Genomic DNA, 25,556 nt, shown 5'->3' with positions numbered 1-25,556 from the left:
TCAAACTCTTCGTGGTGTATTAATTTAGCAGGGTCCTAAGTTTGAATTTACATGCATGTCACATGAATGGGAAACATATTTCAAACTCACCGAGGAAAATGTATGCACGAAAATCGATTGAACTTTTTTCAAACGTAGAAAAAAAAAAAGAAAAGTGTAATATTTTGACAGAAACCAGGTATACCTGAAGAGGAACATAAAATAAATTTCAATTAAACGAAATCATGGAAATTGAAAATAGTCAGAGTTATTGAATACTTCAAACGAGATTTAGCATAAACAATGTGAGTAAGTTTTAATTGATCTGAAAAAGTTACTGCAGACTGTAATATATATTGCTTAAGAATGTGTACAAACTTATGGGAATAAAAATTGGACTATAGGCGACCCGGTGCAGTGTACGTTCGAGTAGAGTTCAAGTGACTTCACAAGCGACATTTCGCATAACGTGGAAGTTCAATTAAAGTACCAGCGGTACGAGAACACATCGATTGTACGAAGGCGGAGTGTTTAGCGAATGGAAACGTTTCAACGTCCGCAGAGTTTTGAGGGTGGATATAATAAAACCCGTAAAAGCGACTGCACGAGTTAAATTTAAGATATAAGACCTCGGCACAGACTCAGCATCGCGGCGTGGCGCGCATTGTTAGGGTACGTTCACCCTTACGTAGAAGATATAGGCAAAGGGGGGCTAGTCGCGGAGGATTCCGCAGTTGGTTGGCTGCTCTCTGTCGATAGGTATTGTCAGAGCATTGACTTATCGACCTGGGCGAGGAGGTGAGGGGTATGGTTAGGGTGCACAGCTCTGTTCCGCGATGGATTGCAGCCACGTCTGTTGTTCGAGTAACGAGGACCACCCCTCGTCCTGCTCTGACCAGGTGGTTAACGGCGGGGTAAATGCATGTCATTAGTTGCTACGAAGCCAAGGCAGAACCGACGCGGTGCCCGATCGTCGTGGCTGCCGCGATATTACAGCCAGAAGCAAATTGTCAACCCCGGCTATGCAACGACAGTGTGATACCTACACCGTTTGTCCCGCTGCCCACGATGCAATTAGGTATTCGTTGGAAACAGGTTACGCAAGAGGCCCGATTGACCATTAGAACGTCTAACAATAAGCTCGTCGGGACGACGTTTCCACGACGATCCGTTTCATGGGTCGCAGGTCATGGTCAGCCTCATCGCAATTGATCTGGGTTAATTCTCGCTCTGCTCTGCTGGGAATGCGAGAACTTCTATATATAATTGGGCGTGTTACGGTAAGTCGAGAGTTACGAAACTTCCTTACGTCATCTCTCTTTTTATCACGCTTGAGTAATAGCAACGAGGAATAAAAATAATTTGCAGGATTGACGGAGAATTTCCTTTAGTGTTTGCTTTGGTATGGTATATAGGTGTTGTATTTTTGTTTGTTTCAAAAGTGCTTGACCTATTTCGCGCCATTTTCACGTCTATGCATGTAAAGGAAATCTCGGGAAGAAGCGGAAATTGAATTAAATTTGCAACCCTATAGCGACGCGACGCGCTTGAATAAAGAACAAGCGTCAGATCTGTGCGAATCGCATTTTTCCACGGACAAGTAAAGTGCCACTTGGGTAAGTCCTGCATTGTCAGGATCAGAGCGATACTCTCGGGGTCGGTTGGCTCTCGTATTTCTCAATGTAAGAGTTTTTTTTTTCACGCGAGGGAAAAGCATCATTGCTCGTTTTGTTCACTTATATCCAAAGGGGCTGCATCCACTTTTGTTGACTCATCTTGAAAACAAAATGATGTTAAAGTTCCGAAAAGCCCATACCTCTGATCAATTTGAAATTTCATATAGTCAGAGATTTTGACTCGCTGATCACAAATATGATGGTGATATTTCCCGCAAATTTGATTTTCAACACTATCAAAAAATAATTTTTAAAAAGTTTGTCTATTTCATTTCCATAAGTGTTGATCTTAGAGAAAAATGTTGCTTTACAAAATTTGTAGCCTATAAAAAGACTGATTTTTTATGTTCTATACATTTTTTTTTTTTTTTTCGGAAAAACTTTTGAAAAATCAGTTTTTGTGAGTTTTGACCTTAAAAATCAAATTTGCGAGCATTTTCATTGTTATATTCGTCATCGTGCATGGGAATTTAAAATTTCAAATTGACCGGAGGTATGGGCTTTTCCGAACTACACCCGAAAATGAAACAAATTTCGCTTCGTAAAAATTTAACCGCATCTTAACTTTTCAATTTACGTGTGCGCTTGAGATTTGGTACGATATAATGTACTTCCCACCTGCAGTTCAAATCAAGCAATTTGCCCGATATTCCATCAGTCCGTGTTTGCTTACCGTCTAGCAGGTAATTGATTTCAATTTGCAGGTATAGAGCGATGGGTTCTTCGTTTGTTCCTTTCTCAATATGCAGAGGTGCTGCCTCTTTCCCTCATCATCGTGAAGTTGGCGGAAATTATATGTTCGCGATGGAAACTGGGCCATCCTTCAGACGGCAAACTAAGTAATCCGAACTATCGGCACACATCGTGGTTATACGTGTATGAATAGCAACTGGCTCGAGATTCCAGGATTATAAGATGCGAGGCTCAACTTCGCCCTGATGAATACCATTCGGTGGTATGGTCTAATAGGTAATTACTGTTTATGGGTAGGCACGGGATCAGAAATTGGTGGGATTTCAGACCAAGTGAATTGGTCGCTGTTCTCTTGGCGAAACTGGCTAGAGTGAACCAAACTCCAGTGTAATGCCTCACCGGTTATTTCAACCTGGCAAGTGTTATCGCATCGAATAAGCTCGCTTCTCGAGTTATTTCCGTCCAATCGACATCTCAGTTTTCTCAAACTAGTTGCGTACACATTCTAGCACTCATTTCGTCTCGAGCTTTTAGTCACACCGTTGAGATATCTTTTTCCTCCACTCGTTATCAAATTCGCTGATATTGGAAAATAGGTCGTGGTCCGTGCCTGCTTTTGATGGCGAGAAAAGAAGGAAGAGGAGATATAAAAAATATATCCGACATTTAAACTCGCTTGAGTGCTTCGTCAATTCGAGCCGCGATTTATCCCGGAGACGACCATTCAACGAGAGTTCAAAGCGGGCAGATATAAAAAGTGGCAGCAAATAAAAAATCGTCGAAACTGTGCCCGACATGAAGAGAGTCGACATTCGTTCACAGCACACAACTCGAGCTGGCCTATCGATCTTCGAAGTGTCCTGAATATTGTCGAACGAAAGAAGCTCCAAAATCGTGACCTATTTCCGAGTCACATAGCACAATTCGCATTTTTTCCATGATCGTCGCAATGAGCCATTAAATTGTTTACAGCTGGATCCAAGCCGCGTCCCGGCACGAATCCTCGGAGGTGATTTTTATAAGCCAGGGAATCCTCGCTCTCGCATTGGGTGACTTTTATAGGGGAGGGGGGATAGAGAGAAGTTTGTTCGGGTCGAAGGTGATAACGAAAAAGGATCAGTTTTTACAGTCTGCACCCCTATTTCGCATCCTGGAGGAATATAGAACAGCCGAAAGATATTATTTTCCACTTGATCCAGCTCCTGGGCCCGATATCCCAAAGATACGAAATACCGGCGTCTTCGTTTACCCGTCCGTGAGGTCTTGATTAATATCAGCGTAGAATTTGCCGAAATACATGGCTCGTCCTAATACCGTTACTCTAATCGTCCTAACTTAATCCGTTGAACCGTAATTAAGGCTCTATATAACATGCCCACTGCGTTAAATATATAAGCGAGTAAGTCGCGGCCTAAACCGTTGTTTACGAATTACAATCCGGGTCCAAAGTTAGTTTCTTGTTGCCGCCGCAGCCTTATACCCCCCCCCCCCCCCCCCCCTGGTTCGTTGCGACCACTCCTGCAGGGATCCTCAAAACTCGTTGTCCAATCTTGTTAACCTTGTGACATGGTACAAGGTTCGCAGAAACCCCTCGAGTATTATAGTTTCCTCCTCGGCGTCTTGCGGTAATGAAATTCTCCGCAGAACGGGATTCGCCCAGGGTGAATCGCTGATTAACCGAAAAATAATAAGTCGATCGCGGTGTCTTTTTGTTGCTCCCCAAAGAACCGATCGGGATAACATCTAACGTTGAGCTCGAGAGCGGCATTTTCTTCTTTGTTCCCGGCACCTCCTCCGCTGCGGTGATTTGTAAGGAACCCACACGTCGTCTTGATACGGTACGAAAATCAGCCAACCGATGCTTCGGGCCTTGCAGCGAAGAAGAGGCTCGATTTAGGAGATCGATCGCTGAATCACCAGGCACCAAACTTGACCCAACCAACATCGGACGACTCTTTGTCACTGCTTTTACTCGAAGCTTATGTGCGCCGATCGATACGTGCACCGATCCAAGGCACAATACAACCTCGTGCGTCATGATAAAATCGCTCTTTTCATTGAAATTGATTAAACTCCCTGTCTTTCCATAGCATTCGCCACTTTCAACAAGCAGTTAATTAAAAATCACTGTCTCTCTCGGCCGCGGACTTCGGACCGACCTCTTTATTGTAACGCAGGGAAAAAGAAGAAATTCAATACCAACGAAAATTTAAATGAAAAATGAGAATCGTTTTCACAATTGTTCTCGCAAATGAAATCCATCGTTAATCGTGAATCGCAGAACTGCAAAGCAACTTTTTAAGAGTGACGGCGGTACGGCCGAAATCCAATTTTGAGAGAAAAAAAAAAAAATGACAATTAATTATATTTGCTTCTTCTATTAGGCGTTATTTATTTTCACACCAGCCGCGAGTTTATTTTCAGAAAAACGTCTGCCCTTATCGCGAAATTATTCACCGAACGAGTCAAATTTTTTTCACATTCAAAATTGAGAATTTCTTACACAAACCTTGACACGAATCGCACCGGTATATCATGAAATTCTGGAATTCGTTCTCATGGCGGGTGAGAAAACAAACAGTGAGAGGTAAAACAAACACTGAAACACTAACATATTCGAGTTTCGTTTCCAATATTCAAGGTGAAATTCTCTCGAGCATTTTTGAAAATTATTTTTTCTCCTCTTGATGCAATCAGTTCTCTGTTTCGTCGTCATACGTGTTAGGAGAACACTTCTTGAAGTCGAGTATGGTGAATTGGCGTCCGTAAATTACTCAGGAATTACCAACCATGAGATGAATATGCATTTGATTGTCAAAGTTCTCGGAGAAGTTCATCAGGGACTCGGTTGATGTAAGGTATACGGATATAATAGGTATAATACCGCAGCATCTCGTTGACCGTTGCACTGCGGGCCAAGTGCATTCGGCTATACCGTCGTGTTGGGAGGTGCGATGGAGGAGGGGGAGGGGGGGGGGGGTGGGGGTTAGACACCTCATCCAAATGAATTACGAACGCGGTCAGCGCTTCGCTCGCAATATCGTACCGTTTTCCCCTGAGGTCCGTATATCCTTCGGAATTAAACTCCCGCCTCGTTGTGAACTTGCATCGTCGGAGACTTCGACCATCGTGAATGTATAAGGTTGTCTTCTCACGGCTAACGATCGTAATTTTGAATTTGGGTACCTCGGACTCTGTTCTATTCTTTGGTAATCCTGCGAATTTCGGTAATTATGATAAGAACCACGCGAGATTATAGAACGGTCGAAGAATCCGGAAGACCGTTAGCAGGGTCTTCAAGATTGCCGGTCTTTGTGGGGCTTAGGTGTAATAACGAGTCACAGCAAAGGATATTTCGTTGATTTAAGATAGAGGATATTATACTCGGAAATGAAATATCGCGAGTTATAATCAGATCCGGAAATGGCCTTTTAGAAGAGAAGAGGAGAGAGAAAATGTGGCCTGGAATGCTCTTTTCCATTAGCATATACTCGATTAACTTGATCGTGAATTAAACTGACATATACCCTTATATTATTTGCTAAGAAAAAACGAGGGGACAAAATGATATTAAAAAGCGGGGCGAGCCGTTTCTCGAACGGTACAGATAATGGTATATAACTTTCAATTTACGAAAGTAACTTACACGTGTTTCTTCCCTTAGCCTTTTTTTTGACAATTGTTAGACGATTTCTCATTGCTCCGCTTCTCTTTGACTGGAACTGGATGCATGTAATAACTCGTTCGGTACGCTGCCTTCTACGAATATTAAACTGACATATTACTTTTTTGTTACCAGTGAACTAAAAGCTCTTTCTCTTGTTTGTTACAGGTAAATATTTTGCGAGTTATCGCCCACTGTTACAGTCACCTCCACCATAATGGAATAATTTTCGTCGGGCTATGTCAGATGCTGAAATACACGAATCTATAATTTCCATCCTACGACGATGTTGTATATACAGTATATACGCACGCACCGATAATTGCCTTCGTTCCAAACACGCGATGGCGAGGATCGCTTACTCGATTCAAGTTTCGACTACTTGGTACGTATTATATACGCTTACGCATGTTTTCAGTACAATTATTTCAAGCTCGCAAATATTGAATTAATTTCCTTGATAGTATCGGTTACGCATCCTTCAAGCAATTGGAATCATGTTTCTTTAGCTGGGATATCAATTCGTCATTTTCGGAGAAACGCTTCATTACACTGAGCTGCTTAACAGACTAGTCGAAGCTCTCGGAACGAACTTTTTACACGGGTATACATGTAATAATATGAATATTATACACATGGTTACAAGATCCTTTCAATTTCTGCTTGAGGTATCTCAAACCAGAGGAAAGATAAATTGGAAAAACGCTTCCTCGAGGCTTACGTTTTAATTATTTGGCGGTATTCGCATACAGCTTGGATACTTAGCAAACAGAATAACCGACAAAGACCTACTTGGAAACGGAGAAAAGTGCATCCACGTTTAATGAATCCTTTTGTCTCTCCTTGTCGCGGTGATTGCGTTCCCTAACCATTCTTTTCTTGTGCGTCCGTTTGCTGGTTTTAATTTTTGCCACGTTCACCCCACCACTTCTGCTCGGTAGAGCATCTCGTCCGTAAACAAGAAAGAACGATCCTTCGGGAAGAATATTACGTCCTAGTGTTGCTGGGTGAAACTTGAATGCGTGCGGGGTAACGTTGAGCTGGGCGAATGCTTTTCTCCCTCCGGCGTCGTAATTGGAAACGTGGTTGTTCTTCAGAAAATCAGCAGCCGTGGAGTAACGGGAATAAATAAATAATTAAACGTGGCGTTGCCAGTGATTAATGAGAGGCGAGCTTTGAACCCGGTTCGAGGGGATAGACGAGGGCATTCGACCTTTTCCAGCCTGTTTTCGACTCCGCGGCTCCATACATATGTACGAAAAGCGTCCCATCTGCAAATTGAAATGCGACAAACACCAAAATCCCGGCATTTCCGAAACAGATTCGAACTTTGCTAGATAAAAAGTGTTTCGTCGGGTAAAAGAATCACGGAGGAAATAATAAAATTAACCCTGCTGTTGTGCGGATAATACAATTTGCTTTTATACACGCTGAGCGAGAAGCTGCGCGTACTTTTCGCGGCTGCAAGCTTGCCGCCGCGATATAATCGAATATCGGGTTTCTGAAGATAGATAACTCTGATCCTTACCGGCAGCCTGCCGCTCCTGCCTACGCGTAGTTTAGTAAATCGGCAAATTTTGAATAATGAATAAAAAAAAAAATTTCTTCCCTTTTTGGTAAAAAATCAGCGTTACCGGAACGTAAAAATTTTTTCAAAAATTCCTTTCGATAGCTAACAAAAAACTACAACTTTTATGTAGAGTAATTTTTTTTTCAGTTATTTCAAGTTTCCGAGATATATTCGTTTGAAAGAAAAACGGCAATTTCTCAAATGATGAATTAAAAAATCTGAAAAAATTCACATGGAGTACCTTTTAATAGTATTTTGATAAAACCAATTATGGGGCAGATCTGAGATGGTCGAAAAAAAAGTGGCCGAGTTGACGGAGAATCCCTCATGTAAACCTCGATTCATCGTGGCCCTCAAATTTTAGCAGAACAATAGTAAAATATCTATATATGTGTATATATATATATATACAATGTATAGATACAAGGGTGTATCGAAAAACTACGTTTTTCGAATTTCGACTGGACCAGTATGGAAAATTTAGCTCTTGACAAAAAAATAAAGTGATTTCCAGGAGAACATTTTTGGTTCTCTGGTAGATATATAGATAAACCCCGCAGCACGAAATCACGAATTGCAAATTACATTTAGTTCCACATCTTAAACAATGACAAAGTCGCGATCTCTGCTTACGGTATGATTGAGGCGAAATGCCTGAAATGATTGCATTCAACGCTAGTATCGCTCACTTGAAATTCGTCGTCGATTTAATTTGTCAGGGAAGTTGTTCTCTTCGCTCTTTCACCATTAAACAACAGTTCCATTGTTATACAAATGATTGAAGTTGACATCTTCCTTGGTTCGGTGACGTCAACAAGTGCCAATTGTTTTTGAAGTATTCGGGAGGTTGCGCAACTAATTCTGTGCCGATAAGAGTTCATACAAGCGCATGCAAATGGAATCTGATACTTGAGGGAAATAATTGGTACTTTACCGTACAGCTTATACCATACAGAGATGCAATTAGCAGTTTTCAGTATTTCTATACCTAACAGAATGGTGAGCTGCTAAGTCTGTTTAAACCGAGATATTGTCATGAAATCCTTTAAATCGAGTCTAATTAACCAACGAAGGTATTGTGCCGTGAATAAAACATTCGATCGATGTTGAAAAGCTTTATTATTAAACGGCCCAGCATTCCCGATGACATATTTTCATCGCGCATACACGCGAGCTCGCTGTGCAGGCATTCGCTTTCAGAACGCGTACTTGCATTAACGTTTAAATTGGTAAAACTGGCGGTACAATATTTTCAATCGAAATAGAATATTCGTCGAGAGTAGCCAATTTATAAAATCATCAATATATGACCAATAAAATTCAACGATCCGGTACCAATTGAAATACCGCATATGGCGTCAGATTTTGTTCTCGTCATTACTTTTATACATATAAAAACATACGCACAGATTCTCCAAATTTAATCGTCACAAATATGTAAATATTTCCTAAAATGATTTTTACCCTTTACATTTCCAATCAACTTTTATTTCCTTTCGGAGCGTCCTAATTTCTATCAAATTTTTATCATTCTAACACAATCGTTACCTTCATATTGCTATCACGGTTCATTCTCAGGTTCAATCGAGAAAGGATCAATCATTTCCACGCGGAGCAGCCGAGCGTTATAATAATAATAATAATAATAAAAAAAGCAAATTTACATCCCCCACTATTTAAATTTTAAATCAATCCTACTTTATGGTCAATGCTGCGTGAAACTCAGACTCCCATATCATGTCCGGTCTTTCCGCATTGTTGGCCGCGGGGGGTAGGGAATTCTAGAAACGCTTTTCTCCGGATTCAGGGTGAAGTTGAAATGGAAATATTTTGAAAATATCGGAGAATCTTGAGTAGGGAGTTACAGAGATCCTTAAACGGCGGGCCATAAGGCCGGAAAATTTGCAAACGAAACCTTTTTTTCTTCGGTCAAATAATTTTCCGAACGATTTCAGTATAACCGAGGGTAAAAATGTCCATCATCCCCCTCCCCCTCCCGCCCAAAGTGAAAAGTCATACCATGCAGCTCTGTTTACGTCGGGGTGAAAAAACGTGTTAGAAAAAAAGAAAGAACAATAAACAAACAAAAAGAACAGAAAGAAATTTCGTTCATTTTTCCATCCGAGTCGAGTTGACCCGGGGCAATGAAATATTCGGGACACTTTATCATTCGACTATTAAAATACATTTTGCTAGGTGGCGTGTTTGAAAAATGAAACAGCACGGCCTGTCGCGTATAGGCGGACAAATCCCCCGTCATACATCCACTCCTCGCTGTTTGCCTCCAGCGGCGAGAAAAGGCACCGTTCGTTCCGGATCTGCGTTACTGTACCGCGATTCAGCCGCGCGATACTTCTACGTTATGGCCGCTCGGAGTTCCACCAGGCAACCCGCGGATTGCCCGGAATACACGCCGGGTATAAACTTGCCACCCCCGCCATAACAGTGATTTGTTACCGGATGCAACTGCACGCGCCTTTCGTTATGCGCCTCATCTTCGTCATTTCGTACGCCAGAAGCGAGAAGTTCCAGGTATTTTTTCTCACCCACGACCGACTGGTCCATCATTCCATAATCCTATCAAAACGATCTTCCGATTCTCTCCTCTTATCGCCATTCGAACGAAATATTTTATCCCGATAAGTTCTTGGCAATGCTTATAGCAATGTTTTATCTAGGTGGACACAATAAATTCAGTTCTTCTACTTTCAGGATGCTTTTACGCTTTTGCTCTTTGATTAGCTTTAAACAAAAACATTCTCTCCGATGTCGAACCCGTAAGATAATCTACTTGGTATAATCGGGTAAGAAAATTTGATTTCAACTTTCTTGCTTCAAGTGTGAATTTCCTCACAGGCTGGTATTCAAATATCCAGATCATTTTTCTGGGTTCACGATAAAATCAACATTATAACTCTCTAAGATGCCAAACTCCGCAATTATCTTGGCGAAAGTATGCAATGTATTGTTTCACAGAATTGCCTCCCAGCATTTTACCAGCAAATCGATTACACGATCGGTCGACGACGATGAGCTTCGTTTCTCCTTCCCCCCTGCTTCCTGCCTCGGGCTTTCGTGCTTGACTTGGGCACGCTGCGTGAATACAAATCTGCATACTTACTTATCGTCTTATCCCTGGACACTTACATGACCTTATCAAAGTTTCAGGTTTCAGCAGGGCTTCGGTTCGCTTGAAATTGTTTCGGGTTACGCATTGGAACGGTTCCGGTTTATGTTATTTTCTAGATCGTCACCCGCTCCGCTGTCAAATTTTTATCCGGTTTCATTCGTAAACATGGCTAAATCTAGATCACGCAATTTCATGTGATTTCAACGCTCTTTTAAAATGCTCATTTTTTTCATCTCGCGGCTATTATTAATGTATATTCTTTTTTCTCCTTTTCCGCAAAAATCTGTACTTGATCCGATCTGATATTCGCCTGAATTAAACTTTCCCGAAATATAAATCTTTTTGATTCGGTTTTAGCTCTTAGCTCTTAGCTCTTAGCTCTTCAATGAACGTCTTGTTCAATTTTTGACAATATCATTTCTCATAAAAGTATTTTCGTTCAGCTCGCTCCGAACGAATCGAAATAAAGCATCCGCGCAAGAGATCGTAATTTCTGCCGTTTATTTCCATCTTCTTCTTTTGGCACTCGATGTTCTCGTCCACTCTTCGGATTATTCAACGTTTCATCGCTTTGGAATCAGAGCGGAATATCATTATTCTCGTCACTGGTAATGCGAATTAAACGCGGGTATAATCTGAGGTAACGAGAAATTCGATTTCTCCAAGGATATCAGGCACGGTGCAGATTGCAGGTTTAATTGCATAGATTGTAATTAAACAGCTAGTGCAAACGTGACGATGCTCGGAACATAGATAAAAGAAATTCCAATCAGCTGGAATTGAATAAGCGAGCTAAGTGAAAAGCAACAAGGAATGCCAAGGGAAAATACGTAATTTCCAACAACAGATATCCACTGTGAGAGGTGAAAAAACGAAGGGAGGTAGATATCTCGTACCTTGGCGTCTCGCTGCGTATATAATATATATATGTACCTATATATACAGCGTCCTGAAAGCGAGAAACCATTGCCAAGTGGAAGCTCGGAAATTGAATAAGTTTGATTATTAAATAGTTGTTAGTTCGAATCCAGCTGGCTCTCCGGCTGCTCAACGACTGAGATGTTGCGGGAGAACTCTGAACGAGTATCAGCTGACAAGAGAGAATGGGCGGGAGGCGTAAGCTCGGATCCTGTAATAAAGGATAACACAATATCGGAGGAGCTTTTCGGCCCGGTATCTCCGATATCCTGGATTGCGAATTGGCCAATGGTCCGCGGTCTGAACTATCGCTTGGCTCGTATTGTTCTCTGCACACGGGTTCAAGCATTGCTCTAAACGACGAGAGAACTTTCTTCGTATAACCCCGACTGCAGTGCTCAGGACAGTTTTTATTGGTTATTCGAGTAGTGATGAAGCGAGCTGATCGTTTCTGTACCTCTAACAGGTCGCGTCATGTTGTATAAAGCACCGCGCTTGTGCAACTCTCCTCCTTGCTACCTTTTTACTCCCTTCCATTACATTTTTTATTCCATTTTACTACCGGCTTTCAGTGCCTGGCCAATACCCGGCATACGTGTCCCTCATTTTCCGCCATTCCGTTGAATGCTCCAGGAGAATTTGCTACTCCGGTTTATACCGCTGCTGTATTTCTATCAAGACAGGTTTGGTACCTACCCTTTTCTCAGAATTACTGTACCCGTCAATTACAGGCTTGTTTGAGTTCAAAATCCCGCACTGAATCGAACGAACGCAAAAATTTCATTCAAAATTTGAAGGATTGAAATTAGTTTCATACGTTTCAGCTGAGATTCAATAAAAATAAACAAAATAACTCCAAGACTCTTTTCTCTGCTTTTCAAGTTCGATTCTTGTGCATAAGGAAAAAATTTTCATATTTTCCAAGGTTGCCGAAATTACGTTTATTTTACTGAAAGAACATTTGGAATAGCACAGAATTTATCATTTTTTTCTAATTAACGCTACTCAAAGATAACGAGTTATTCGAATCTATTACCTTTTTCTAATTTGTTCACGTATCCTTCTAGGTGTGATAAGTTAAGACGTACAACGTAATCATTTTTGTCAAAACACAAAAGTTGGTTTGAACAATTAGTCAAAGTTTTTTCTAAAAATTTTTCATTGCGTTCATTTTAATGCCGATAACCAGCGGATGAAATTTACGAAATAAAATTTGAACCCTGTAATGTTTTTCAAGAATTTTCTAATTTATTTATCTTGTACTTGACAGTAAATCCGATGCATCGAGCTGACCAAACAGTGCTTCTCTTTTCGTTTAAAAACTTTGACCGACGAACGCATTATAAATAGGAGGAGAATACGTGCGTTGGGAAAAAAATGTTCCTCCGTTACTCGGCGAAGCGGTCGTCTGGGCAACACGGCGATATAAAGAGGGCCGCTATTGTCTGTCTAGCAGTCAGTGACAAACGGTTGAGCGATAAAACAACAACAGCTAGACGCGGGCAGCGGGTAGGATATGAGTTGAGGGATGATCCGAGGGCCGGGGTTTTGGCAACGGGGGGATGGGCTCACTGTCATGCGGCGTGATGTATACATGCATTTTCCCTGTTTATCTTGCCGACGTGATCAGCTTCGCTCAAGAGCTTGCAAATAAATCTACGCCGGATCCCGATGTTGTCCGAAGTCCTGCGGGAGGCAGCGGGACAGCGGATCGACTGTAGAAGTTGCCCTCGAAATGCGATTTCCCCAAGTCTCCGACACTCGGGAGCAAATGCAAACGGAACATGCAATCGAGGGCTGCACAGAAGGAGCTGCTTCCGGTCCGAGTGCACCGGCAATGGCGTTTCGTCGCAGTCTCGGCTCGACTATGAAAGCCAAAAGCAATCTTCACAGACAAGCTATTCCTCCCGTACATGTCGTTCAGCTAGATAGGCGCACACATTCCTACAATCTGCATCGTGTGCAGCTGCAGCGCCATTCATTTTTAGAATTGGTAGCCAGCTGCCTGACGTCTTGACGTATGAAAATAAGCGAAGTATTATAAGTATAAACTCGTGAAATACGCCGCCTCAGCGCCAAACTCGGCACGAGAGATGAAAACGCACCAACAGCACCAACGATTTCGTTCGAGATACGGAAAGATGAGTCGCGACTGATGAATTAGATTCGGTACAGCATACCTAGTCGAAAAAAAAAAAAAAAATTGCGATTTTCGCTTCTTTTCTATAAGTAAACATATTCGTCTATTGACAGATGAAATGTCAGGTGTTGAATGAACTGGTTCAACAATGAATCTTCGTTTGACGATTGCTATTTCGCAAATGTCGGTTATTCTTGGCCTTGCACAAGTTTCTGAATACCGAGAGACAATTTCGTTTTTTTCCTTGCTACAATTAATAGGACGATTGCGCGATGGTCGTATCGAACGATAAAATATTTCAGCCAGCGGCTCATTCCGTCTGATTTACCTATACAGCGAAGATTTGTCACCCTGAAATACGCCGATGGTTTTTGGTTAGTTTACGAATCGAGAATTTTCTCTGTTCGGCTCATACAGATTTTCGCATAAAAAACAATCTATCTGATGCATCTATATATACATAGATTTTTACAACGTCCACCTACCTACACATGTAGGTATAGATATGTGAGAACGTGCGAGACTGTTGCGATGGTCGTGTACGTTTTTTTCGCGATCATGTACGTTTTCTTTTTTTTTCTATTTATTTATCATCGAGTTTTGTACCGAGGATCGTTCGCGGTGTGTACCGTCGACCACGCCCAAACAATTTCCGATAATCAAGACCAGATAGTACATATTCTTTTTTTCCTGTTTTTCTACCCTTATCGTTTTTTAGGATAACCCGATTATACGTGTTCCATTGAATTCCGTAGGTACATACACACATATACATATATAAATGTATATATGCCTACCGATCCATCCCTTGTTGATATTTATACCGGCTATGAAAACGAATCAACGATCTACTCGCAGCCAGTCTATTGACCGGGTATTTGATCGGAAGATGCGTCAAGTGTTCATTAAAAATACCTCTACGCGTCAATGTTTGATATGTGCATCTCGAATGTGAACTAGATTTTGTCCAAACTGTTCACTGCAATTTTTAACACCATTCAGGAGGCTGCAAATAAAATAGTGTGACGCTTATTTGTAAGGTAGCTTTTATGATAAACTTGGTGTCGAAGATAGGCTCGTTTTTATAATCTTGGTTTTGAAGAAAACAATAAATTTCAAGTAAAAAATGCTGGTGATATCGATCGTCATTATTCTGGTACATGTCCGTCGATAAAGATATCGGTGCGTTCATTTTAAAAGTATCAGTATAAATATCGTTTCATGTGCTTCTCGGGGAAGGTAAGAAAATACAATTACGTTTATTTAAATATAAGAAGTCAACCTCACTGCTCACGAAATCATATAACAGTATAAATAGCGTAAAAAAATTACATTCCGAACTTAAAGTTAACGAGAATGAGTCAGGTATTTGAACCGAAAAGTTGGATTGCTTTTTTTCCCCTCAAATCATTTCTCAACGCTCGTATTATATATGTAACGTACCTCGTGGAACAAGGTTTGGGAGAATTTTTTTCATTTACAGTCGAGTAACTTTGGAAAAAAGCTAGAGTTTTTTTGTTTCCCCTCCAGAGGGTTGGATACCTTCTTAAGCCTTCGTTTAACGAGATCGCACGTCTAGCTGCCGTCGACCGCGAATATCTACCTGTTATACCTACCGTAAGTTACTGCGAAGAAAAGTTATTTATTTAAGAAGAGTCAAAGTTGTTGGAAGAAGAAAGAGACATCGGTCGCGCGCCGTCTTCTCCCAGCGGGATTTGCGGGTGAATTCGACAAAGAATCGGCGATGAAAAAAAGTTTCCCCTAGTCGCAATTGTCGGACTGACTGCAAAATTTGCCTTGCTTTAGCTATTCGTCGCGTCGTGGCGGCTGCGCCAATTATAGTCGGAGGAATATTTGATTTGATTAATTACGTTTCCTCGCGGTGTAGACTTTCTCGTTGGATGTGGGTATACATTCGGTTTTATTTTCTTAATTAATAAAACCTCCCCGCATTCATGCCCGTTCGCTATTTCCATCAGCATCCGCGCGACTCGAATCGGCCTCAATCTATGTATGTACGTACACCGCTATTTGTTTTATCCCGCTCTTTCAGTACTAAATTACATCGTTCCAGAGGTGCTTCTTCTGAACTCGATCCTCGTCTATCCATAATCACGAGATGGCTGGAGCTTTAGTCCATATTCTCTTTTATTGGGGCATTGAGAATATTTCTGAAACTAATTAAAATAATAAAAGAGTTCTTCATCGCTGGCCTCCTTCGCCTCCTCGCTATACATATACCCTCATTGCTTCTACCAACACCTCCGCCTCTTATTCCGGAGATTGTTTTGCCTCTCCTTTTCCCTTCGACTCCTCGATTCTGCTTTCTCGTCCTTGGCGACTTTGGATCTCGAAATACGTCGCGGGGTGAAAACGAGCACGCGTCGCGAGCCACGTGACTACTGGAACACAAAACGTGACGGCAAAATCAAGGCAACGGATGGACGAGGAAAAGCGGATGAAGGGCTACGAGGTATACCATACCTATTTCTTTTACCTGCAGGGAATCATTCTCTCGGCCCTGTGTCGCCTCTTTATCTCTTTTTATATCCTGTCCCTGCAATACTGCCGGCGAATCCGTGAACGCTCTTCTTTCTACGACGACCCCTGGCCTTTGTCGCGGGCATGAGATCTCCTTAAGGTAATGCCATCAACCAGACAGAGGAGCCAAGATGATCGGCACAATGAACGATGGATGGATCGCCGTTGGGTGGAGAAACCAGGGAAAAAGTGACCAGATATTGAATACAGAGTGTCGTCAAATCCGATATCGGGGATGAATTTCTTAGGAACGGACGAGCGTTCAACATCCTTGGAAACTAAATTTATTGGCACGTGTCCGACGTTGTTGAGCATTTTATTGGCGAGAAAATTATAGTCAAATCTGCGTTAACGGTGACAGTGAGATCGAATGAAACATCTTTCTTAGATTAAATTTTACGGAATTTTAAATATAAAAATATTCAAGCTTTCATTTGTAATTCCTGTATTTTTAAGTTTCCTATTTTCAAAGCAATCTTTGTAGCTTGCGAATACAATCATTTGATGATTACGCAAAGCACAACTACCTTGCGATAATATCAGTAAAAAGTATGTATATTTGGCCAACCGATCGATTCAATCTACGAGTCCTCACGTGATAATGTGAACACGGGGTCATCAACGTTATACGTTGTATCCCTAAATTTCGATTTCCGAATAGTTACACATTAATTAAGATTTTGCGCGGCTTCCTAGCGCCCTTAGTTTCGCAGCAGCTGCGCCGAATGTAATTAAAGCTATAGTCTCGATTTGATTCAGTTGTTATTTCGGTTCGTATCGAGGAAGCTTTCGTCACCATAAGTTTACGCAATTGCAATCCGCAGCGTCATCGTCGCATGAAAATCTAAGCTTGAGAGATTAAAAAATTCATATCTTATGATGAAAATGAGTAATACACAAAATTGAGCGTAGCGAAAGCAAACTTTTCCCCCGGCGTGATACAGTATCGCTTTCAATTGTCCTTTTCTTACTATTCTTTTTCAATTCGCGGATCGTGCATCCGTCAAAATTTTCGTTTCCATCCACATCGTATTACGAGCATTATCTCTGATGTTACGGAATGCCTCATTAAAGGTGAACGCAACGCACTTGGAGTGCTCGTCAACAGTTACATTCATATGTGATAAAACAAAAAATAAAAAAATCGTTAACGATCGCCGGCTTGCCGAAGGATCGAGAAACACGTTATTCTTTTCCCTGTATCTTTCTTTGGGGTAAAAGGGGAAGGGGTTAAGGAGTTCGTTACGCTTTGTTACACGGGGAAGAGGTTTTTCGTTTAACAATACATATTATTTCTTACCAATAATTATCTTTGGAAGTTTTTAGAAAAAAGGGGATCACTCAAATCCAAATTTTCGCGTCACGAAATTTACGGAAGCTCCCTTGCTGGAAAATAAACCAGCAGCGACGTCACGGTATCGGATTCCAATTTCGTGAGATGGTCCACCGCGAGCTGGTTATTCGTATAACTTACGCTGTTTTTAAACTGCAGACTGCATCGGGGGTCGACGCTTCGTATCGCGAGGAGGAAGAGATGCACCGCGGTATGGGAAATCCATGGCTCGAACGGCGTGCATTATACGAGATGGCAGGGTGGAAACGGGGCATCTTCATCCGTTGATACTCTTGCTTTCAGAGTAAATCGCTTTTCCTCCACGGTACTGCAGGATAGCCGATTCACGCCGCGGTGAACGCCCGGCGAATACGAGGATCGTGCAAAGCGATACACAACGAGAGGCGAAAATCGCTTTCTATATCTTTTTCCGACTTCTTTCTTTCTTTCTTTCTCCTCATATCCTCCCTCTATTCCACTTTCCTCCTTTGTGCCCAGCCACGCAATCCGCATCTTTATTATCTGAAAAGTGGGAGGCAGACTTCGGCCATTTATCATGTGCACAATTTTTAGTACCCATTTCCACCGATCAGGCGCATGTACACCACACACTGCACGTCATATTCGACGTGAAAGGCTAAAACGAGAGAGTGAAAAAAAAAAATTATTTTCGTTACACATTCAAAACCTCTGGACCCCAAATATATTACACATATGAATTGTAGGATGCGTGGAATGGAAGCGAAAATACGTCCCTCCATGTTTGTCTCGTAACAAAATTATGGTTTAAGCCGAGGTATAAGCTTGTCGTACATGGTACATTAACATAAAAACATCACGAAATTTACCGGACAGGAATTACATCCTTCCTCGCGGGACGCCGTCTAAATGAACGCTGTTAATTATACAAGCTATAACAATCAACCGAGTGCTTCCGGTTTATGCTGCATTAATTTTGCACTAAATTCAAGCACTGCAATCCACCTTCGAGTTGAAATAACGTTATTCATTGCGTTTATTTTTTTCTCTCTTTTTCTTGTTGCAGGTAAATATGATTGATCCTATTCACGGTGATATGAAATAACAGCACTTGCGGATTCAGTGGTGGAAATTGAACGCAAATTCAGGTATTGTGGTCCGCATATGTAAATACGCACATACAGATGAATAGAAATGATAAATACCAGCAATAGCCATTCACTGTAAAATTGTTCTACAACTCGTGTTGGCATAAAATTTAATATCACACCAATATATTGCGGCTGTTTGCCGGCGCCACATTGATAGATCGGGCAAATATGCCGTTGGTAGGTTATTTGCGTTATGTAACAAATATTTCCATTGCTTACCCTGCGCAAATATTTAGTGCATCGAATTCCCACGAAATAGTGACATCTGTCCTGCACCTGTAATATTTACAGTTCAAAGATACAGCGAAAGCCAGCAATCGCAGTCACGATCACCTCAAACGACTTTCGACGGTTCGTTATGTTATAAATCGGTCAGTTATCACGAAACATTTTTACTCACCGGGTTTAAAGGATAAAAGGTGAATACACAGTGTTCAGTTTCTAAGATGGAATGCGCGCTCCGTTGGCATAAATTATAACCGATATATGTACAGGCATTGGGAGTGAAAAAAAGAGGAATTCTTATCACGTGAGGCGTTGCTACTCATTCTTATGTCCCTGTGAACATTAATCGAGCTGCGTTCGAGTGTAACAACGGTACGCGCGCGTGAGTCGTGTGCAAAACACTTATCGGCGTGGTTTCGAAGTGCCCTAAAGTACCTCGTACCCTCCTCCCTTCTCCAGCGATCATCGCGTGCGTGTTCACAGTTACCCACTTACTTTTGGTAGTCGCGTGCGTACATCCGTTATAATCAGCGGGTATACAAACCGGTGTAATTGTGAGAGAGTTAGAGGGAACTAGTACGTGTCGAGGCAGGTGAAAAGCTCCTATGTCATACATCACTTGTGTAACAGATGAACCACGCCCGTTACTGTATTGCTCGTGTTGTACCTGGACCTATTATGCGTCGTTAAAAAACGACGACGCTTTCCGCTACGTGAAACCTCGTCAAAATTATCACCCGTTCACAACGACCCAGAATTGTATATGGTCGATTCTGATTGCGCGCGCAGTAGTTAGTTTTATTGCCATCACGCGACACCTATTTTGGAAGTTTATCTTTCACTCGGTATATACAGACAATTATTCAAGAGTAGGTACAAACGAATTTTTTTAGGGTATATGGTGTTAATTCAGGAAAATTTAACAAGGATCAAAGAAGAGTCAGAAGGTGGGAACTTCAGTCTTACCTGGATGAATGAACTTGAATGGGAAGACTTTTCATCGTTTATGAAAAATTCAGGCTTTGAAAATTGTCTGGACGTAATATGAAATTGGAAAACGTTACTGGTGCGATGCCTTAATGTCGGTTCACCTTCACACTTGAGACACGATTTCGCGTAAAGAGATGGTTAAAATAATACTGCTAAATTTTGTTCATAAAATTATCATTGGTTATTACAATCCCTCGAGGAACGAGTGATTTAGCTGTAATTACTTTCCATTTACAGCGGTGTTGATGCATCCGAGTAAAAATTAACGGATTATTGTTTGATGTCTTCAAAAGCGTTTCAGAATGCGGGGAGCATGAGTCTAATTGTAAGATAAAAGTGGTTGAATTATAAAGGTATTTACATTTCACCCTGCTCTTCTCGCATCCTTTGGCACACAAAGTTAAAAAAGAGATGAGGGTCTTGAAAATAAGGAGAGAAAAAAAGGACCGCACAATTTATGGCCGGTTCGCGAGATGTAGAAATCTGATTTAAGCCTCTCGATCTAGGTTTAAGGGCTCTTCGATTGGCTGCGGAGATCAAGTGTAATCAGACGTTTTACTCCGATACATACACACACGTATTGTGTACAAAGGCAGGGTCAGCATCCCCTCCACTTTAATTTCCATATCCCACCCGCGTTATGTGCAGTCGGTGGTACAACCCAATTTCGGTGTTAATTGTGTACACTCGCACAGTTGTCTCTTCGCATCGAGGCTCACCCACCGTCGCACACGATCGAATTCTCCAACGACACAAAGAAGCGGCGACGTATGTAGGTACGTGACGTAGGTACCTACCTACACAACACGCGCCGCGCCAGCCGGCCGTTCGTGTGCTCCGCTATCTCCCTGCACGTCCGGTGTCTCTGATATTGTAAATTAACCCACATTCGACCCCTGTCAGTGTCACTTCGAGTACACACAGCCCGGCACTCGCTCGGCAGTTATAGGTACAGTCATATAGGCCCAAACCCGGGTCCGGATATACGGGTTTATGGTGTATTCACGTGACATGGGGTGGGTGCATTGTGTTGCCCATGCGCGTGTACGGACAGATGGAATTTACCTTATACGCACAAATTTTACTACCCCATCATTATCCCGCAAACGAGGTGCGCGCGTTATTGTTATGTGCCGGCTTTCAGATTTCTAGATTTGCCCCCCTCACCCCTACCTTTGATATAATCGCACTGTGTGAAATCAAATTCTGCTTTCGTAATTAATTGGATGTTTTTTTTTTTTATGAGTTCATTTTGGTACCACCAATTTCATCGCGTCAATAAAAATGTTGAATACGGTGATCAGAATTTCTAGATGTGTGTATTTAAAAATAGTAGAATATACCGAAGTGATTTTTGTTATACACACACGGTTGCCAAGTTTCGGGGAATGTAACAGACTGTCGGATTCTACCAGGGCTTAATATTGAGTATGAAACTTTAAGTGTTCGATACAAAGTAGGTACATTTTTTTCAGGTGATTTATCGCTTTGAAAGGAACGGTGTTAAATGGTGATAACACTGCGTTTTTGCATTTTCAAATTCGAATATCTAGAAATCCTGACGTGATATGCCATTTTTCTTGCAACAGATTCTTTGACCTACAAAATTTTCTTTGAGCAAAAAATTGCTTTTTGGCAAGGCAAGTTGAAAAATGACTTTTGTTTCGTGCAATTGTTATTACATTATATGGATAGAATTTCTGTTGATATTGCTTTAACGTTGGGTAGGAATATAAAGTCACATACCTGTTTACAAAGGACGCTTTTTTTCTCGTTGTTTCCATATAAGCGAAAGTGCCGAACGGGACCGCCACCCGTGAACTCGGTGGTTTTTTATGGGAAAATCTGGTGCAGCTATACGGCAGTTTTTTACGCGCCTCAACCCCTCTCCTCGTTTGAAGTCCTTTTCGAATCTCCTTTATTCCCTTTGGAACCTGAGATTCAGCCACCGGGACCCAGGCTTGCAATTTTCACACCATCGCGATCCGCGACTGAGGAAGTAAAAAACTTGATATCCCATTAACGACTTGGGGAATGACGCATCTTGGCGAGGATGAACAATGATTTCCCTTCCTCCTTCAGGCATCCACCTACAACCATATTATTTGCAGTTACGTCTGTGTAGCTCGAGGGGCGTTTTCCGCACATTTTTATTTCTTGTTCCGCAATTTTTTTTTCCCTTACTTTTTTTTTTATCACCAGCCGTCGGAGTAATTCAATCCGGGACCAATAATTATTACCCCAACTGCGCGGAGCGAGGAAATTGGCGCGGCGAGGCAAGCAGGATGGCGAAAAACACTTGTTAAAGAGAAAAGAAGGTATAGGAGAAAAAACGAATCGATAGCCTGCAGGTATATTGTACTATACAGCGACGAAGGATGAAAATTGATAAAATAACGAGCAAATGGTTGGCACGCTTTTATCGCGCGGCGTTATCGCGTGAAAGAGGAAGGGGAGGACGGAGTGAAATAAAAAAGTGGAAATCGTTGAACAGTTTGAATTTAAAATCGAATAGCGGTAAAACGTTACTCTTGTCTGAAATCGCAGCTGCAGACCTCGAGCCGTAATTTGCTTATTTTCTTGAAGGGCACGTACTCGAGTCGCGTCGTTGTGATAAAATCGTACCTACCAACCTGCCGATATAAGATACACGCCTTGCCACCAAAATTCCCCGTCATCAAATTTGAGAGGAACGCCGATTGCTTTCAGCATCCCCGAGTCACTTGCAGATTTCATATGTATACATATGTACACATATATTATACAGGTATATACGCGTGCATCAGAAACCCATAGCTCGGCCCGGCCGAATTCTGATATCTATCCGAAGATGCGGAATGGCTGTAGGAAGCGACGACGGAAGTAAGAGGAGGTGGTGTGTCGGCCGGGGGCGGCTGCAGGGGTATGTAAATACGTCTCGGGTATTGGGTGGCGAATGAGGTGGCAACGATCTCTCCCGCGGGAGCTGTTTGAGAAACGCTCCTAGGAACAGTTCGCCGGTGCGGTTCCCCCGCAATTCTCGACCGACCCCCGTGCGGAGCGAATACGGCGGTGGGGGTGGGTGGAGGGCTAAGAGAGAGCGCTCCCGGAATGCGGATTATCCTAAGCTCGAGATGCTGACTCGAATAGTGAGTTCTGCTCCTTGACAAACAAACGTCGCACTCATTCGACGACGGCGCAGCTGCTTTTTTGCAAGCGAATTTCCAATTTCACTTCGATTCTTATCTCGTTCTTATTTTCCGTGGCGCCTCTCTTTCCTCACGCGGTCCACTCAGCCTCAGCTCGCGCATCAGCTTTTGCACGCCTTTTCACTATTCGCGCACCCCACGCTTCAGAGTATATTCTCTTGTCATTCTCCCTCTGGAAATTGGGAAATTAAATCGATGTTGATCCTGGATTTCTTTAAGCGTAGGACGAGCGAACCATTTTCAAATGCTTTCTAAAATTAGCAGGTGCGTATGTAAAATTCGGTCGCACGTTTATATCTTTTGAACGATTCGGTTTTATCCTCTCTCTGATAATAACGTGGTCGAATATGTAGGAAACATGTATTTTCCCGTTTGCACAAACGATAATCATTTATTTATAACTATCCAAGCATGTGACGGCTTGCGTTTTTTTTTTTTTTGAATCAAAATCACCAGAGTTGCTAAGAAATACGAAAAAAACAAACTTATTTCGAAACGTAGAGGTTGAAATTTTAATCCGATTGTAATATTTTTAAATTTTCTGCTGGCTGCTTGGTGAAATCCTTCTAGTTTTTTTTCTCAACGTTCCGTAGTACCTGAACCATTAAATGATCGTGCTTGAACCCGTACTAGCGTACTTGACGGTAGCGGATAATCGAGATTCAAGCCGCTTTCGTCGCTTTTGAATAATTCACTTCGGGAATCTTTCCCCAAAGAAAGAAACTAAAACGATAGAACAAAAAGCCGTTTGACACACAAATCCAGAACGGTTGACAGATGGTAAAAACGCTCCGGCTGATGGGTGGCGTACCTGTGAACGTGTGGATTAATTTAACGCACTCCCGAGTGTTGTTCCAGGACCGTGGCGCAAAAAGAGGAAGGGAAGGACCAGATGATGCGAGCGGAAAAAGCGAAAAGTCGAGAGAGAAGGGCGGGTTGTTATTCGAAGGTACTTTGTTCCGCGCATTAGTATGGGTCACACGTTGGCCCTGTTTGTTACAGTTTCCGAAGTACGGGCTTTGGGTACGGGCGTACCGACGCGAAGCAGAAGGGGAGCAGAGGAGCTGCGCTTGAAGATTTACACGTATTTGTAAACCTGCAGGTGAATCAGGCGCCGCCAGCTCCCGGTAATTGGCAGGAGTTGTATAATTATACATATTCGTAGGCAAGACACGTTATTGACTGACTGCCGGTTCAGCGAACTGTGAAGAGAGACGCAGAGAGCGAGAGAGGGAGAGAGATAGAGACAGAGACAGAGAGAGAAAGATGAGGAGGACAGTGCGATCCACTGAACCGTGCGAAATTGCAGCTGAGAAAAGAGCGTAAGGAGACAAAGGGACCCCGGTGCGTGGTAATTGGTGAAAAGAAAAGTAACAAATAAGGGAAGATTGAACGTGACCGAACTCTCTGCAGCGTTTTCTTGCGTCATTCCCTGTTTCGGCGACTGCCTCGCGTAGCGGTGAAAGCCGAGATCACCCCCGAGCTATTAGCGCCGAGCTGCGGTGTGCGGGGAACGAAATCTCTGAGAAGTTATTCATCGGTAATTAAGACGATAAAATGTTGTGTCTACTCTCCGATATCCGTGGAAATGTAATAATCTCACCGTTTTCTGACCGCCTCGACCGGTCGACGAAACGAACTCAAATTTCGATATTAATTAGCGCTTGTTTGAAGAGGACATGCAAAACTCGCCCTGTTTTTGCGCCGGAAATCATACCATCTCTCTCCTCGGTGAACGCAATTATTGGATCTCTTTACCGCCCACTCGGCGCAAAATAAGCTCTTGCAAAATCTCCTCTGACGTCCGGTCGACGCGTCGATGAGCGATAAGGTGGAGGTCACCTGGTGTTTGCCGGCTGTCGCCTTCTGGTAATTAAAAATGTTACCCTCAAAAGCCTCAGCTTCTGCTGAATTTAAAATTTTGTATCAGATACTCTGTTTTACTAACTTACCATCCGTCTCGCGCTGTACCCTTACTCATATTTCTGCCAATTTATATTCATGAGGATTATTATCGTAGAATTAAATTTGTTTTCCGTCATTCTCTGCGCTAGGCATACCGCAATATGCTAAAGAAATTTGAATTAATTACATGCACGTTGGACCAGTTGTCAGGTCTCCTCTTAATTATCCTCAGGTCGAATTCGAGTCTTAATTATACCGTAAACGCAGTTGGTACCGGTGATGTTGGGTAGACGAAATATCAGTGTTCAACGAAAAGCTATAGGAGCTTAAATTGTATCAGTGGAGTAACAGATTGTAAAAGCTTGAATCGAGAATAAAAAGTATATTTCGACAGCCGGTTTTGGACTGAAGAATATACAAACGCCTCTGACTATAATTTCGGTCTCGTTAGTGCTTGTTACATCGGCAATGTAA

The 25,556-nt window shown here is 42.2% G+C and overlaps 1 protein-coding gene across 11 annotated transcripts in view; it reads left to right on the top strand.

Moving 5' to 3' along the window:
• The window catches only part of LOC124302013 (fasciclin-3), a 238,237-nt gene that overhangs the window by 99,061 nt on the left and 113,620 nt on the right, over positions 1-25,556 (top strand). The gene's annotated exons all lie outside the window — the stretch shown is intronic.

This window comes from Neodiprion virginianus, chromosome 4, assembly GCF_021901495.1.
Source record: "Neodiprion virginianus isolate iyNeoVirg1 chromosome 4, iyNeoVirg1.1, whole genome shotgun sequence".
Lineage (NCBI taxonomy): Eukaryota > Metazoa > Arthropoda > Insecta > Hymenoptera > Diprionidae > Neodiprion > Neodiprion virginianus.
This window is presented reverse-complemented; position numbering and strand designations above follow the sequence as displayed.